General features: G+C 44.7%; 1 protein-coding gene across 1 annotated transcript in view; it reads left to right on the forward strand.

Moving 5' to 3' along the window:
- Positions 1 to 248: 248 nt before the first annotated feature.
- Positions 249 to 15,621, forward strand: part of LOC102454878 (exocyst complex component 3-like) — a 131,607-nt gene continuing 116,234 nt past the window's right edge. Inside the window, exon 1 of the mRNA XM_075926507.1 lies at positions 249 to 548. The gene's annotated coding sequence lies outside the window, so the exon portion shown is untranslated. The remainder of the gene's footprint in view (positions 549 to 15,621) is intronic.

The following is a 15,621-nucleotide window of genomic DNA, read 5'->3' on the forward strand; positions in this document are numbered from 1 at the left end:
ATCCCCAACCTTTTGGGGCTGCCGGGCGCCCAGGGGTGGCACCGCCCATGTGCCGCGTGCCCGGGGCGGGGGCTGTGCATGCGCCAGATACCAGGGTGCAAGAATGGCTCGGGCTGGCCCTGGTCACTAGGCGGGCGCACATAAATGCCCTAGTGGGTGCCATGGCGCCCGCGGGCAAGACGTTGGGGACCACTGTTCCAGAGGAATTTCGGTGGAGGTAGACACAATGGCTCCTGAGTGCTGTGACAGTGTGCACCATGGCAGCATCTCCTATGCCCATTAACAAGGTGCACTCTGTTGTATATTGGGTTGTAGATATAGATCTTGTTGTTATGGTAACTGAGTAGGTGACTGGGGTCAGCCCAGCTAGTCTGGGCTTGTTCTAGTGAGTTCTGTGCTATGCAATAAAATGGACACTTGCACCTACTCCAGCTCTCTGCCTTTCCACTGATTTCTTCCTATGCTGTGAAACTCCCCACGACATAACAAGTGGCGACGAGGATGGGATACCTGTGCTGCCTCCAGCAACAAAAGAAGTAGAAGTCAATGTAAGAAAACAAACTCTTTTTGGCTGTTCTGGAAGGTGGGGGTAAGAACTGACTGCTACACTGTGCAAACTGAAACTAAGATCAAGGAGCCCAGAGACTGGAAAAGTAAAAAAAAGGGGGGAGTGCAGCAGCCATGGCTACACTTACAGGGCCACTGGGACCTTTTGAGGAAACTGTAGAGCAATGGCACGTATATACTGAGCGTTTTGAACTTTTTGTTATTGCAAATGACATTAAAGAAGAGAAGAAGGTGCCAATATTTTTAAGTGTTGTAGAGGCTAAGACCTATTCTTTGCTACGCAGTTTGCTGCTCCCTGTTAAGCCAGAGACCAAATCTTACAGTGACGTTGTGGAAATCCTGGGGTCACATTATGCTCCAAAACCACTGGTAATTGCAGAAAGGTACAGGTTCCATAGCAGAGACCAAAAAGAAAGTGAAACAATTGTACAATTTGTAGCCAATTTGAAAAAGCTTTCTGAACACTGTGAATTTAAGGAGATGTTAAATGATGCCATACGTGACAGGTTAGTGTGTGGCCTGCACAGTGAAGCTATACGGAGGCGTCTGTTAACAGAAGCTCAGTTCACCCTACAGAAGGCCATTGATATTGCGGTCTCCATGGAACTGGCCACACAGGAGGCACAATACCTTAGTGCACCCCCTGGGGTGCATAAAATGTCCCAAGAACCTACTCACAAAACAGTGGGGAGCCAGGAATGTTACCGCTGTGGTAAGATAGGTCACCATGCATCAGAATGCTGGTGTAAGAACCAAGGCTATGTCTAGACTGCAGGCTTCTTTCGAAAGAGGCTCTTTTGAAAGCATCTTTCGAAAGAGCCTCTTTCGAAAGATCGCGTCTAGACTGCAGGCGGATCTTTCGAAAGAGAAATCCGCTTTTTCGAAAGAGAGCACCCAGCGAGTCTGGATGCTCTCTTTTGAAGACGGCCTCTTTACATTGAAGAACGTCTTCTTTCGAAAGCGGAACTTTCGAAGGAAGGCATTCTTCCTCGTGAAACGAGGTTTACCGCCATCGAAAGTAAAGCCGCGTTCTTTCGAAATAATTTCGAAAGAACGCGGCTTGAGTCTGGACGCAGGGGAAGTTTTTTCGGGAAAAGTCTACTTTTCCCGAAAAAACCCCTGAGTCTGGACACGGCCCTAGTGTGTCAACAGTGTGGAAAAAAAGGACACATTGAGCGTGCCTGCAAACAAAAGAAAAAGAGGCCTGTGGCCTGGCGGAACAAAAAGGAAAATCTGCATACCATCGAGCAGATGCCTGATGATCAAAGTGACACCTTGTCTGAAGAAGAAGCACCATGCTGTGTTTTGTCTTTAAAAGGGGGCTCCCATGAATACTGGGTAACTCCACTGTTGGATGGCAAACCGGTACGCATGGAAGTGGACACTGGTGCAGCAGTTTCATTGGTCTCAGACTCGGTGTATAAGGAAAAGTTGAAGCATCTTCCACTTAAGGCAACAAAGATCATTCTGAAGACATATACAGGAGAAGCAGTACCCTTATTGGGCACTACTGATGTTAAGGTGGAACTAAATGGATGGACTGCAGAATTACCACTGTTTGTGGTGAAAGGCCATTACCCAGCCTTAATAGGGAGATCATGGCTTAGGAAGATCCCACTGGACTGGGCAAAAGTGCACCGGATGACTAAAGAAGAAACAGGTCTGACTGATATATTAAAGAGACATGCTGCTGTTTTTGGAGAGGATCTGGGAAGTATGAGGGGAATCACCGTGAAACTGAACATTAAACCTGGTAGCCAACCAAAATATCTGAAGGCCAGAACTGTGCCATATGTTATCAGACCAAAAGTTGAAGCAGATCTGGAGCGCCTAGTCAAAAATGGAGTCCTAATACCAGTTACCCATAGTCCATGGGCAACTCCAATAGTTCCAATATTGAAGAAAGATGGTTCTATTCGGATTTGTGGGGATTTTAAGGTCACTGTTAACCCTGTTTTATGTGCAGAACAATACCCCCTTCCTCGCATTGATGACATCTTTGCGGGCCTGGCTGGGGGACAAAGGTTCAGCAAGATTGATCTGAGTCAAGCATATTTACAGATGCAAGTTGATGAGGAATCCCAAGAGCTGTTGACTATTGTGACTCATAAAGGGTTTTATCGTTACTGTCGCTTACCCTTCAGAATAACTTCTGCCCCAGCCTTGTTCCAGAGAGCTATGGACCAGATCTTGTGTGGCTTGCCAGGAATTCAGTGCTATCTTGATGACATCCTGGTCACAGGTGGGAATGAGGAGGATCACCTTAAGAACTTAGAGGCTACCCTACAAAGACTGGAAGAGTATGGCCTACGAGTCCGTAAAGATAAGTGTGCATTCTTTCAGCCCTCTGTTGAATATTTGGGACACATCATTGATAAGTCCCCTTCAAAAGTTAAGGCTATTGTGGAAGCTCCACCCCCTCAAAATGTTAGTCAACTTCGCTCATTTCTAGGACTATTGAACTATTATGGAAGGTTTATTTCACAGCTAGCCACACTATTAAAACCACTTCACGAGCTCCTTGGCCAGAATAAGGTCTGGAAGTGGACTGACGCCTGTGATGTTGCATTTAACAAGGCTAAATGTGCATTGCTAAATGCAGAGGTCCTGACGCATTTTGATCCATCCTTACCTTTACAGTTGGCTTGTGATGCCTCCCCATATGGAGTGGGAGCGGTCTTGTCACATGTTATGCCCTCAGGAGAGGAGAAACCAATTGCTTTTGCTTCACGCACCTTAAGCACAGCTGAAACTAACTATGCGCAAATTGAACGTGAAGCATTGGGAATCGTTTTTGGAATTCGGAAATTTCACCAGTACCTGTTCGGACGGAAGTTTACACTTTTCACTGACCATCGACCTTTGACGGCAATTTTTGGTCCACACTCAGGTATTCCACCAATGGCTGCTAGTCATATGCAACGATGGGCATTGTGGCTTTCAGGACACACATATGAGATCAGATATCGGAAAGCCACTCTACATGGCAATGCAGATGGTCTCTCTAGGCTGCCTTTGCCAGTCAAACATCAAGATAGTGGCCAGAAGGAAATCTTTTACTTTGACCAAGTAGAGAACAGGCCCATCACTGCTGCACAAGTTAAGAGAGCAACTCGTGTTGACCCAGTACTCTCCCAAGTAATGGAACTAGTGATGCGTGGAACATCTCTACGGAACTCTCAGGTCTCATCTGACCTTGTCCCTTACATGTCCAGGAGAACAGAGTTATCAACCCATTCGGGGTGCTTGTTGTGGGGAATGCGTGTCATTATTCCAAAAATACTGAGACAACAGATGTTAGAGCAACTGCATTCAGGTCACTGTGGAATGGTGCGCATGAAAGAAATTGCACGAAGCTATTTTTGGTGGCCTGGTTTGGACAGTGACATTGAAGAGAAGGCAAGAGCTTGTATTTCTTGCCAGGGTGTGAGGAATGCACCTCAACTGGCACCTCTGCACCCATGGGACTGGCCTGAAAAACCATGGCAACCTATTCATGTTGATTTTGCTGGCCCATTTGAAGGTAGCATGTTTTTGGTGGTGGTAGATGCTCATTCCAAATGGCCAGAAGTCTGTATAATGCCTTCCACTACTGCTGAGAGTACTATCCAAAAATTACGGGGAATCTTCTGTCATTTGGGTATTCCTGAACAACTTGTGAGTGACAACGGTCCACAGTTTGTGTCTCAGGAGTTTGGAAATTTTATGAAAGCAAACGGGATCCATCACATCACTTCAGCACCGTATCACCCGGCCACAAATGGATTGGCTGAAAGGTTTGTCCAGACAATGAAACAAGCTTTGAAATCGGTTAGAGGACATTCACTCATACAAAAGAGTCTGGACACCTTCTTACTATCCTACAGAAACACTCCTCACGCTACAACCAAAGTGTCCTCGGCTTTTCTAATGATGGGACGTCAGCTAAGCACGTGCTTTGATTTGCTGAAACCTTCAGAACCACGACAAATTGTGCAACGTCAGCAGGAAGGAAAAGTCATCAGGCGTGCATCAAGAGCAAAAGACCGAACCTTTAGTCCTGGACAGACAGTTTTGGCTTGGAACTATGTTCCTGGAGCTAAATGGGTCCCTGCCACTATTATTGCTCAAACAGGACCTGTTTCCTATACTGTCCGGACTGCGAAAGATCTCATCTGGCGGCGGCATGTAGATCAGCTATTGACAGGTTATTCCTGCCCCCAAGGCACATCTCCAGTTGAGTTGTCCGTCCTTCCCACTGCTGGTGAGCTACCATGTCAAGAATCACCTGCTCCTGACTCTCCTCCTCCATCACCACCAGCGGCGAACAATAACCTCCTCCCTGAGCAGGCTGATCCAACAGCCTCACCTGTTCCCACTTCAAGTTCCCAGCCCAGTGTCAGGCCTGCACCCTTAACATCTTCGGGTGCGAGAACGCCGGATGTCCGCCGTAATCCACCTAGAGAAAGGAGGCCTCCTCAACGGCTGGACCTTTAGTTGAGATTAACTCACAGATGGGGCAAAATAATCCCCAGGGTTAGCTGGGAACTTGAGGCATTCTACCCTCATTTCATAGTTAGTTTTTGTTTTCTTAAAGGGACATTTTTATTAAGGGGGGAGGAATATGTTGTATATTGGGTTGTAGATATAGATCTTGTTGTTATGGTAACTGAGTAGGTGACTGGGGTCAGCCCAGCTAGTCTGGGCTTGTTCTAGTGAGTTCTGTGCTATGCAATAAAATGGACACTTGCACCTACTCCAGCTCTCTGCCTTTCCACTGATTTCTTCCTATGCTGTGAAACTCCCCACGACATAACACACTCCAGGTGTGTGTGTGTGACAGTATTGCTAGAACCCTGGGAAAGAGGAGGGGGGTGCTTTGCGCTCCTGGATGGGGTGGAGCCTCGGGCAGAAGAGCCAGGGCTGGAGGTGATTCAAAGGGGTCTGGGTAGTGAGTAGCAGCAGTGGCTAGGAAGCCGAGGTCCTTTTGAATCACTGGACCCCAAGCCAACTGCCCCCTTTGATCTCCCCCCAGTCTGAGTATGCTGTGTACTTTTTCTGTCATGAGTCCATTATGTTTCAATTAGTGAGAGGGCAAGATACTGATACTTCCACTACAGCTTCCACACAGGTCCTATTTCTGCATATCTTTGTAACCCAGGGTTTTTTTATTGTTTGTATATGTTTTTAAGGGGGGGGAGGGGGAAATTTACACATGGCAGATCTTTGATTCTTTTATTCAAAACCTAACTGCGGCAATACCCATTGGACTTAACTAAAATGTTTTCAAAGGAGCACTAAACTAGGTTAATAATTAAATGAAAATTGCTGTCTGTTTGAAGTCATATCCTCGTAAAAAAGAAGAAAATATGGACTTTGTGAATTGCCTACCAACAAGAGACTAGGGGCATTTAACACACCAGAAATTTGATCATCTTTTGTTGTTGATTTTCTCCTCCTTAGGCATCGTCAAGTTGTTTTTTAAAGCGGGGTAGCAAATGGTTTTCCCATCCCATGAAAATTTTCAAGATTTCAAAACCTTTTTCTGTACTGAATTAGGATTAAAAAGTTGAAATCTTGAAAAATATTGTGAACTGGAAAAATTAAAAAAAAAAACTGTTTTGGGTTTGGTTAAAATTGAAACATCTCAATTTTCTTTTTAAACTTTTAAAAATATAAATTAAGTTAAATTTCAAAATGAAAAGTCATTTAGAACAAAAAATCCTAAAACCTCTTGTTTGGAAAATGTTCAGTTGCACCAGTTTGATCATTTCAAAAGTGGATTCTTCCCCCCCTCCATTTCCGCCAACTTTTTATGAGTCAAGAACTTTGATGCTTCTCCGCACCCTGGGCTGTGAATCACCTTATTGTCTGCTGCCTCCAGTGTGAGGGAGCCTTGCCTGTGTCAGATAAGTGTTAGCCCCCCACAACACAACCAGCCTACCCGTCCAAAACTCTTCTCTGGGCTATGCCAGCCCTGCCTTTGTCCTGTGTCCCAGTTTTAGCTTAGCCCACAATTCCTGATTCACACATAGCACTCAAGTTCAAGTATAGCACAGGTCGTCCTCGCTGTACGTCCAAGATAAGTCCAAGTTTTTTGTAACATATATTGAAACAACTTAAAGCGGGGAATTTTTTCCCTGCAGCTGACTTCCATTTGCACGTGCGCATGCGCATGCGCACACACACATACACACACACACATTTGGCATGATTTAAGAGCAGGGAATGACTTTAGTGCAGAACAGATGTATACCAGGATGACTTACAGAGGGGATGTCCTGTAGCAGAAAAGGAAATGTATTTTTAAAATAAAAGAGATTCAACTAGAAATAAGTATAAGTGATAGAAACAAATGGTCACATATAAAAAAAAAATTGAAACATGCTTGCTGGAGCCTAAACTTCCTCACATGGAAGCCTTCTGTCTAAAGAAGTTTTATCATATCCAGAGTTCTTTGCAGCATTTTCAGACATGCCTGGCTGAGATCCCTTTTCCATGAAGCAAAATACAATACTGTTTCACTTCCTCAAGAAGAGCTCGGTGTTCAGCCGTACCTGTGATAGAATTTCAAAAGTTCATTGACTTTTCTTGTGAAATTACATCTGCTGTTTTTGTTTTTTCTTGCAGCCCCACAGTCTGTTGATTAGCATTTTGTTCAGCCTGTAAGTGAACTGATACTTATTTTGCATATGTCCTGGGCAAGAGAGGAGAGTCTTTTTCCTAGTGTCTGACAGAAGTATGTGTCTTACCTTTTGCTGACCTGTGAGTTAAGGCAGATCTAGAGAACATTATTTTTAATACACATATTCCCACACATATACATATGACTCCGTACATATTATCTCCACATAAATAACACAATGATAGTGATCATTAGAGACTCTATATGATCTTCTTTGATGAACTACTCTTTAGATCCCAGACACAGGTGCTCTCTGTAATCCCTGTGCTCTCTGCAGAGGTCCCTGGATTATTTTGACCCTTTCCCACAATGTTTCAATTTTGATGAGTCTTCATTTTTCAATGAAAAAAGTTTGAGAATTTCCCAAACAGTTTTAGCTGCTTTGCTTCCTATATGATGTTCATCATGGTGTGATTTCAGAGCTAGTTCAGAACTCCAGCCTCACTAGATCATGGCAACCACTTGAGGAGGGAGAGGAGGAAGTGGAGGGGTCAAGTAAGTGGCACTTTTTTGGCTCAATAAAGCGATGCAAATATTTAAAGACGTTAAATAATCCAATGGGACAGTACAAAACTGTACTCTACTTCACATAGTTATGTAGTACTAGTTGTGTGTAATGCTAACTTGTGTAGGAACTTGAGAAAACACAGTCATGTTGTAGCACTAAAGAAAGAAGCTAAACAAAATTATGTTTCACTAATGCAGTGTGTTTCTCAAGGTGGGCCACTGGCCAGCTTTGAGAAAGCTGCTAACAAGTGGCTCCAGTTTGTTTACTTACCAGCTCTACAGCCTCTGGCTGCGGTTCACTGTTTGCAGGTAAGGGAAGCCGCAGGAATGACATGACCTGGGCCGCTGCTCCCACGGCTCCCCTTGTTTGCAGACAGTAAACTGGAGCCAATGGGAGCCATATGATTCTATGAGGCTCTGTGGCTGTGGAGCCCGTAAGTAAACAAATTAGAGCCACTCGATATTGAACCCGGCCATGGCTGCTGCTGGCTCCACCTGGCATAAGGTAGTAATGTATTTGCATTCGTTTCCATTCTAACTTGTAGCATCATTTGCTACATTGTCCCCCATTTGTCACTACAATGAATGGTTTTTCTCTCACATATTAATGCATTTTGTTCAAAGTGGTGGTGATGTCAGTTTGTTGAGAATTCAAGCAAAAGGTGCAATTTATCCCTCTCTGCATATCTTGATGCCAGCTACCATGGCAGCATTCATATCCATGTCATATAGCAGCTCCTACTGAGCAAATAGTGTTCATTGTACATTCATCATTGTGTCTTTACATGACAGATCCCCATCTGCAGTCTCTACAAAATGAGCTGAGGCACCATTACGTGGTTGCAGTTGGAATATTAATTGTTGCTGTTGGATTTTTACAAAGCCATTATATAATAAGAGAAGTGCAGGTAGTCTGACTTCATCCAAATCTAATGACCAATTATTGGTCAATTGAGCCATACAATCCAATTATTATAAAGAGTTCTTTTTGTATACAGGCAAAAAATAGGAACCTGCTAAAGAGCAAGGCTAAGTCTAAGATGAATAGAAGAACTTGACAGGGAATTTATTTGAAATATTTTCTTGTTTAAAAAAAAGTCCCCAAAGACAAAGGGATCATAGACTGTTGAAAAATGGCAATGATACGGCGCTTCAGCTACATCTGAGCAGTACAGAGCCCTTCCTGTAGTGCTACACTCTTTTTTCCCACTGGCCAGAATTATGTAATGGGCCCGAGCAGAATGGAAAGTTGCCCTCAATAGGCTTCGTAGAGAGCATCCGGCACTATGGATAAAACAGTATTAGAGATCTAATCCAATGTCTGACACAGTGCGTTCTAGTACAGTGGTAGATTAGAGTTGGTAGGCCAGGCCGTGGCCTGGAAAAAGTGAGCTTTGAGGAAAAAGGTGGTCATTTGGCACACGAGGTCAAGGTGGCTGTGAAGAAACAGAATTCTATTTATGATAGTATTTTCTTCTGGTCAGTATTCTACTGCCATTCCATCCACTGCTATGGTCAATGTGGAAGGGGGAAGCAGGGAATGTTGTTAAATGTTTTTATCCACACACTCATCTTGGATACTTTGGGGTTTCACCCAGGACAGTAGGGGATCATGTCACCACCTTCCCTGTAACCCTGGAGGCTTCTGTGCTGTTCAGCTCTGATTCAGAGCACTGACTCCAGCAGCCTGTTCACTGCAGTAGTTTTACCCTGGCTTCTACCAGCCTGGTTGCACCTTTCTTCCAGGGTGACACCAACAGTTCTTTCAGTTCTGGGTTTCCCCAAAACCATCTCCTCTGCAGTGTCCAGTCCTTTCACTGTAGTACTAACAACCCCATCTCAAATTGGCAGCTCCTTTAAAGAGACAGTGCACACCATTAGCTTACTACAAAATACAGGACTATGTAGCACTTTAAAGACTAACAAGATGGTTTATTAGATGACGAGCTTTCGTGGGCCAGACCCACTTCCTCAGATCAAATAGTGGAAGAAAATTGTCACAGCCATATATACCAAAGGATACAATTTAAAAAAAATGAACACATATGAAAAGGACAAATCACATTTCAGAACAGAAGGGTGATGCGGGGGGTGGGGGGAAGGAAGGTGAATGCCAGTGAGTTAATGATATTAGAGGTGGGGAAGGGTAGATGTCTGTGAGCTAATAGTATTAGAGGTGATAATTGGGGAAGCTATCTTTGTAATGATAGCTTCCCCAATTATCACCTCTAATACTATTAACTCACAGACATCTACCCTTCCCCACCTCTAATATCATTAACTCACTGGCATTCACCTTCCTTCCCCCCACCCCCCGCATCACCCTTCTGTTCTGAAATGTGATTTGTCCTTTTCATATGTGTTCATTTTTTTTTAATTGTATCCTTTGGTATATATGGCTGTGACTATTTTCTTCCACTATTTGATCTGAGGAAGTGGGTCTGGCCCACGAAAGCTCATCATCTAATAAACCATCTTGTTAGTCTTTAAAGTGCTACATAGTCCTGTATTTTGTTTCAGCTACACCAGACTAACATGGCTACATTTCTATCATTAGCCTACTAGTTTGTCTGAGGATTGTATTCTTTAGTTTGAAAAGCTGCACTGAGATGGGATGGATGTTTAGTTAAAGTTTATTAACAAAGAGCAGCCATTTAAATGATACCAAACAGATAGAATTGAAATAGAAATCGTTACAAGTAACAATATGCTTCTAAGACTAAAACCTAACTTCACACACTAGGGCTGTGTCTACACTGGGCCACTTATTCCGAAAAAGCAGCCGCTTTTCCAGAATAACTTGCCAGCTGTCTACACTGGCTGCTTGCTTTTCCGGAAAAGCAATGATGATCTACTGTAAAATTGTCAGTGTTTTTCCGGAAAAACTATGCTGCTCCCGTTCGGGCAAAAGTCCTTTTCCGGAAAAACTGTTCCGGAAAAGGGCCAGTGTAGACAGCACAGTAGTCTTTTCCGCAAAAAAGCCCTGATCGCGAAAATGACGATCGGGGCTTTTTTCCAGAAAAGCGCGTCTACATTAGCCACGGACGCTTTTCCAGAAAAAGTGCTTTTCCGGAAAAGCGTCCTGCCAATGTAGACGCGCTTTTCCCGGAAATACTTATAACGGAAAACTGTTCCATTTTAAGCATTTCTGGAAAAGGGTGCCAGTGCAGACGTAGCCTAGGGGTTTTTTTGTTCAGAATAGTTTTCTCACCATAGTCATTCTTCCATCAGGATTGGCTAGGGCTGGCCCAAGATCCAATACAGAGCCCAAAGTACTTAGTTTCTTTGGCTGTGTCTAGACTACAGGCTTCTTTCAGAAGAAGCTTTTCCAGAAGAGATCTTCCAGTAAAATTTCTTCCGAAAAAGAGCATCTACACAGCAAAAGTGCATCAAAAAAGCAATCTGCTTTTTCTAAAGATAGCATCCACACTGAATGGACGCTATCTCGCATTTAAGCTGTGATTACTATGGACGGAGTGGTCACTACCATACCTGTGCTTTTTTCCTCTTTCCTCTTCTTTTGAAAGAACTCCCTCTTCCCCATCCACACACACCGTTTTCCAAAAGAGCTCTTTCAAAAAAAGGCTTCTTCCTTGTAGAAAGAGGTTTACCAATGTTGGAAAAACCCTTCTGTTCTTTCAATTTTTTTTTCAAAAGAATGTGATTGCAGTGTGGATGTATCTGGAGTTTTTTCAGAAAATGGCTGTTTTTCCAAAAAAACTCTGCAGTGTAGACATACCCTTTGACTCCTCGGGTGAAGGTCTCCAAAATGGCTTCCTGTCTCAGCATATATCCTCAAAGTGTTCATTTCTTTTCAAACTCAGGAAGCCCTCCTAAGGGCTCAGACTGCTGTATCCACCGATGCCATGCTAGTTTTTACAGTCTCCTCCCTCATCATGATAGTAAATTGGCGATCTCTCCCATTCACTAGCTGGATAGCTAGGTTTATCTTTTATGTACATATGTTTCCATTTTCCCTCCTTGTTCAATTTATATTCAAGCAAGTGTTTTGGAGGATAGGGTTATAATTCAAAATGATCTAGACAAACTGGAGAAATGGTCTGAGGTAAATAGGATGAAGTTCAATAAAGACAACAGAAAGTACTCCACTTAGGGAGCAAACAATCAGATTCACACATGGGCTGTGTCTAGACTGGCCAGTTTTTCCAGAAAATCAGCCGGTTTTCTGGAAAAACTTGCCAGCTGTCTACACTGGTTGCTTGAATTTCTGCAAAAGCACTCACTTCCTACTGTAAGAAATCAGTGCTTTTTGCAGAAATACTATGCTGCTCCCGTTCGGGCAAAAGTCCCTTTTGCGCAAAACTTTTGTGCAAAAGGGCCAGTGTAGACAGCTGAGATTTGTTTTGTGCAAAAAAGTCCTGATCGCGAAAATGGTGATCGGGGCTTTTTTGCGCAAAAGTGCGTCTAGATTGGCCATGGACACTTTTCCGCAAAAAGTGCTTTTGCGGAAAAGCATCTGTGCCAATCTAGATGTTCTTTTCTGAAAATGCTTTTAATGGAAAACTTTTCCATTAGAAGCATTTCCGGAAAATCATGCCAGTCTAGACGTAGCCATTCAGAATAGGAAATGACTGTGTAGGAAGGAGTACTGTGGAAAGGGATCCAGAAGTCATAGTAGACCACAAGCTAAATAGGAGTGAACAGTGTGACACTGTTGCAAAAAAAGCAAACTTCATCAACAGGAGTGTTGAAAGCAAGACACAAGGAGTGGTTGGAGTATTGTGTCCATTTCAGGGCATCACATTTCAGGAGAGAGGAGGAGACATTAGAGAAGGTCCAGAGAAGGACAACACAAATGATTAAAGGTCTAGAAAACATGGCCTGTGAGGGAAGATTAAAAGAACTGGGTTTGTTCAGTTTTGAAAAGAGAAGACTGAGAGGGGACATGATAGCAACTTTCAAGTGCCTAAAAGAGTGTTCCAAGGAGGAGGAAGAAAATTATTTTCCTTAACATCCGATGATAGGACAAGAAACAATAGGCTTAAATTGCAGCATGGGAGATTTAGGTTGGACATGGGAAAAACTTCGCAACTCTCAAGGGGTATGTCTACACTAGCCCCCTAGTTCAAACTAGGGCAGCTAATGAGGGTAAACGAAATTGCAAATGAAGCATGGGATTTAAATATCCCGTGCGTCATTAGCATGTTCCCAGCCGGTCGCCATTTTGGAAATTGACTAGCCCGGAATCACTGCCCGCATCGTGGAATAAGGTTTAACAGCTAATTTGAGTTAAGGAGTTTACTTCTATCTCCCATTTGACTGCTGCATGTAGATGCGGGCCATTATTCTGGGCTAGTCAATTTCCAAAATGGTGACCGGCCGGGAACATGCTAATGAAGCACAGGATATTTAAATCCTGTGCTTCATTAGCAATTTCAGTTGCCCTCATTAGCCTCCCTACTTCGAACTAGGGGGTTAGTGTAGACATACCCAAGGTGGTTAAGCACTGGAATAAGTTGCCGAGGGAACTTGTGGAATCTCCATCATTGGAGATATTTAAGAGCAGGTTAGATAGACATCCATCAGGGATGATCTAGATGGTGTTTGGTCTTGCTATGAGTACAGGGGACTGGACTTCATGACCTCTTAAGGTCCCTGGTACTATTTTTCTATGATTCTGAGTAGGGAACTCTGCAGCTACCCCTCAAGCAGGCTCGATGGGGAGGTCCCCCAGCTGTAATTACAGGGGAGGAAGGCCCCCAGCTTCATCTGTTCCCAGACAAATTACTAGCCACTTTGCTTGAATGCTGCTTGCCAAGTTGCCCCAGGCTTCACAATCCTGTCAGCAGGCAGAACTGGTACCTGGGATGTGGCACAGGGACGAGCTGTCCTGGCAAGACTTCAGATGATGCTGGGTCTGGAGAGTCTGGCTCCAACTGCTAGGACAGCAATCTCCCAGCTCCTCTTCCCTTCCCTTCCCTTCCCTTCCCTTCCCTTCCCTTCCCTTCCCAGTAGCTGCAAGTGGCATGAGCCAGCAGGTCAGAGCTTGGCAGAACAGACAGGGTAGAATGCTTTCCTGCCATCCCTGGGCCCCAGGTCTCCTCTGGGACTGGTAGACCCAGAACAGCTCCTGATCCGAAAGCCCCTTCATAATTCAACTCCCATTCCCAGCTCCAGGGACACTGGAGTAAGCAGGGCTCAGCGTCCAGCCTTGTTGGGGAGAGGGGGAGATGGAGGGTGACTGAACCTTTGGACAGGGACCTCTGTTCACCCAGCTCTGGGGAGAGACACTGTTGTTTAGCGTGCATCGCTCCCAGCACCCCACTGCCCTATGCTGGCTCCTACCTTGTTGATCTCCTGGGGGGAGGGGTGATGAAGCAAAATCCTTGGCCGGCCAGTAGGTGGGCTGAGAGGAGTTAGATGGTGGAGATTTATTCTGCTTCACTTTATTAACTTTATTTAATTTCCCACCTGCACTGCTGATTCATTGGCACTCCTAGAACACTAGTGCTTCTAGGCATGTGCCTAATTGGAAATCCACTGGTTCTAATATAACTAGTTTACCCGACATAGTCAATGAATCGGGGATTTAAATAATCTCCGCTTCATTAAAATAAAAATCGCCGCTGCGCTGTGCCAACAATCAGCTGATCTGGCACAGCGTGGCAGTCTAGATGCAGATCGGTTGACAAGGGAAGCCTTTGTCGACTGCTCCTGTAAACCTCGTTTCATGAGGCATAAGGGAGTGGAGGTTCTCTGTAGGTTGTGTGTGTGTTAATCCAAGCTGTGCAGCCAGCTGCAAACTCTCTCTGCCACTGGAGCAGGCTCCACCAAATACCAGCAGTTCTGGTTCACTGGGCTGAATACTCTGCCTCTCTTTGGACCCAGAGTTAGTCTATATCTCTGAGGTCTGTCCCAGGCAACACTTTCCCAAAGAGCCCATTTACTTATAGCCTCCTTCTGTGTGTTGGCTTTTGTGTAGTCCTCCTCAGCCACAGCTGAAGCCAGAGTCTCTCCCCTCTAGGGCAATCAGCAGCCTGATAGATCCAAGGATGGCAGACTTTCAGTCCCAGGCTGTAGCCGCAACACAACAGCTCCTGGGCTGGATATAGGGCTCTTCCACAGCAGTCTGGCTCCCCTCCCCCAAAATGGAGAGCACCAGACTGCTGAGACCCTCTTTCAACATGCCTAGAGAAACCCTCTCTTCCTGGTTTCCTCAAGAGCTCATGGGAGTTGTAGACTCTAGGGCGAGATTGCAGCACACAGTATCCTCCCAGAAAAAGTCAGAGGCACCTTTAGTAAGGGGACTACATATATAAATATCTTGCCTGCTTTCTTTGTATGTGAGTTAATGCCAGGAGTTGGGAGACAATGATTTAAACCTAGGCAGGACTACCATGCCCCCAAGGACTACTATGCCTCCAAGGAATTCAGGGGCATGGAAGTGGACTGAACCACAAAGGGATCATGAGTAATAAGGGGAAATGTGTATTTAGTTGTGATCAGGGTATTTTTCTTTGTTTTGGTTGTTTGGTTAAACTTCTCTGTGTGAATTCATTCATGCCTTCCCCACTCACCATTTAAGCTACAGCCCAAAGAGCTATGGTTCTTGGTGGTTTTGATATGGTACTCTGGGCTGGAGAGCCTCCTCCACTAGCAGGGCTGGAAAAAGAGGAATTCCACATCCAGTTGCCCCAGGACAATGGATTCCTCAGGTGCTTGGACCAGGAGAGGGTGAAGTTGAGGAGGTAACAGGTTCTGTGGCTCTGTCCTCTGCTCAGTATATGGCACTAAGGGGCAACCTGTGCTAGTGAGTGGGCTTCTCGAGTGGCCCTCCATCTCAGTGGGCCACAAGGTTGTCGTAACCAAGACATTCTCCTGGCATAGGGTAGTTTTGCTGACTTCACTTTTGTACCTAAAAT

The sequence above is a fragment of the Pelodiscus sinensis genome, chromosome 4 (genome assembly GCF_049634645.1).
Source record: "Pelodiscus sinensis isolate JC-2024 chromosome 4, ASM4963464v1, whole genome shotgun sequence".
NCBI lineage: Eukaryota > Metazoa > Chordata > Testudines > Trionychidae > Pelodiscus > Pelodiscus sinensis.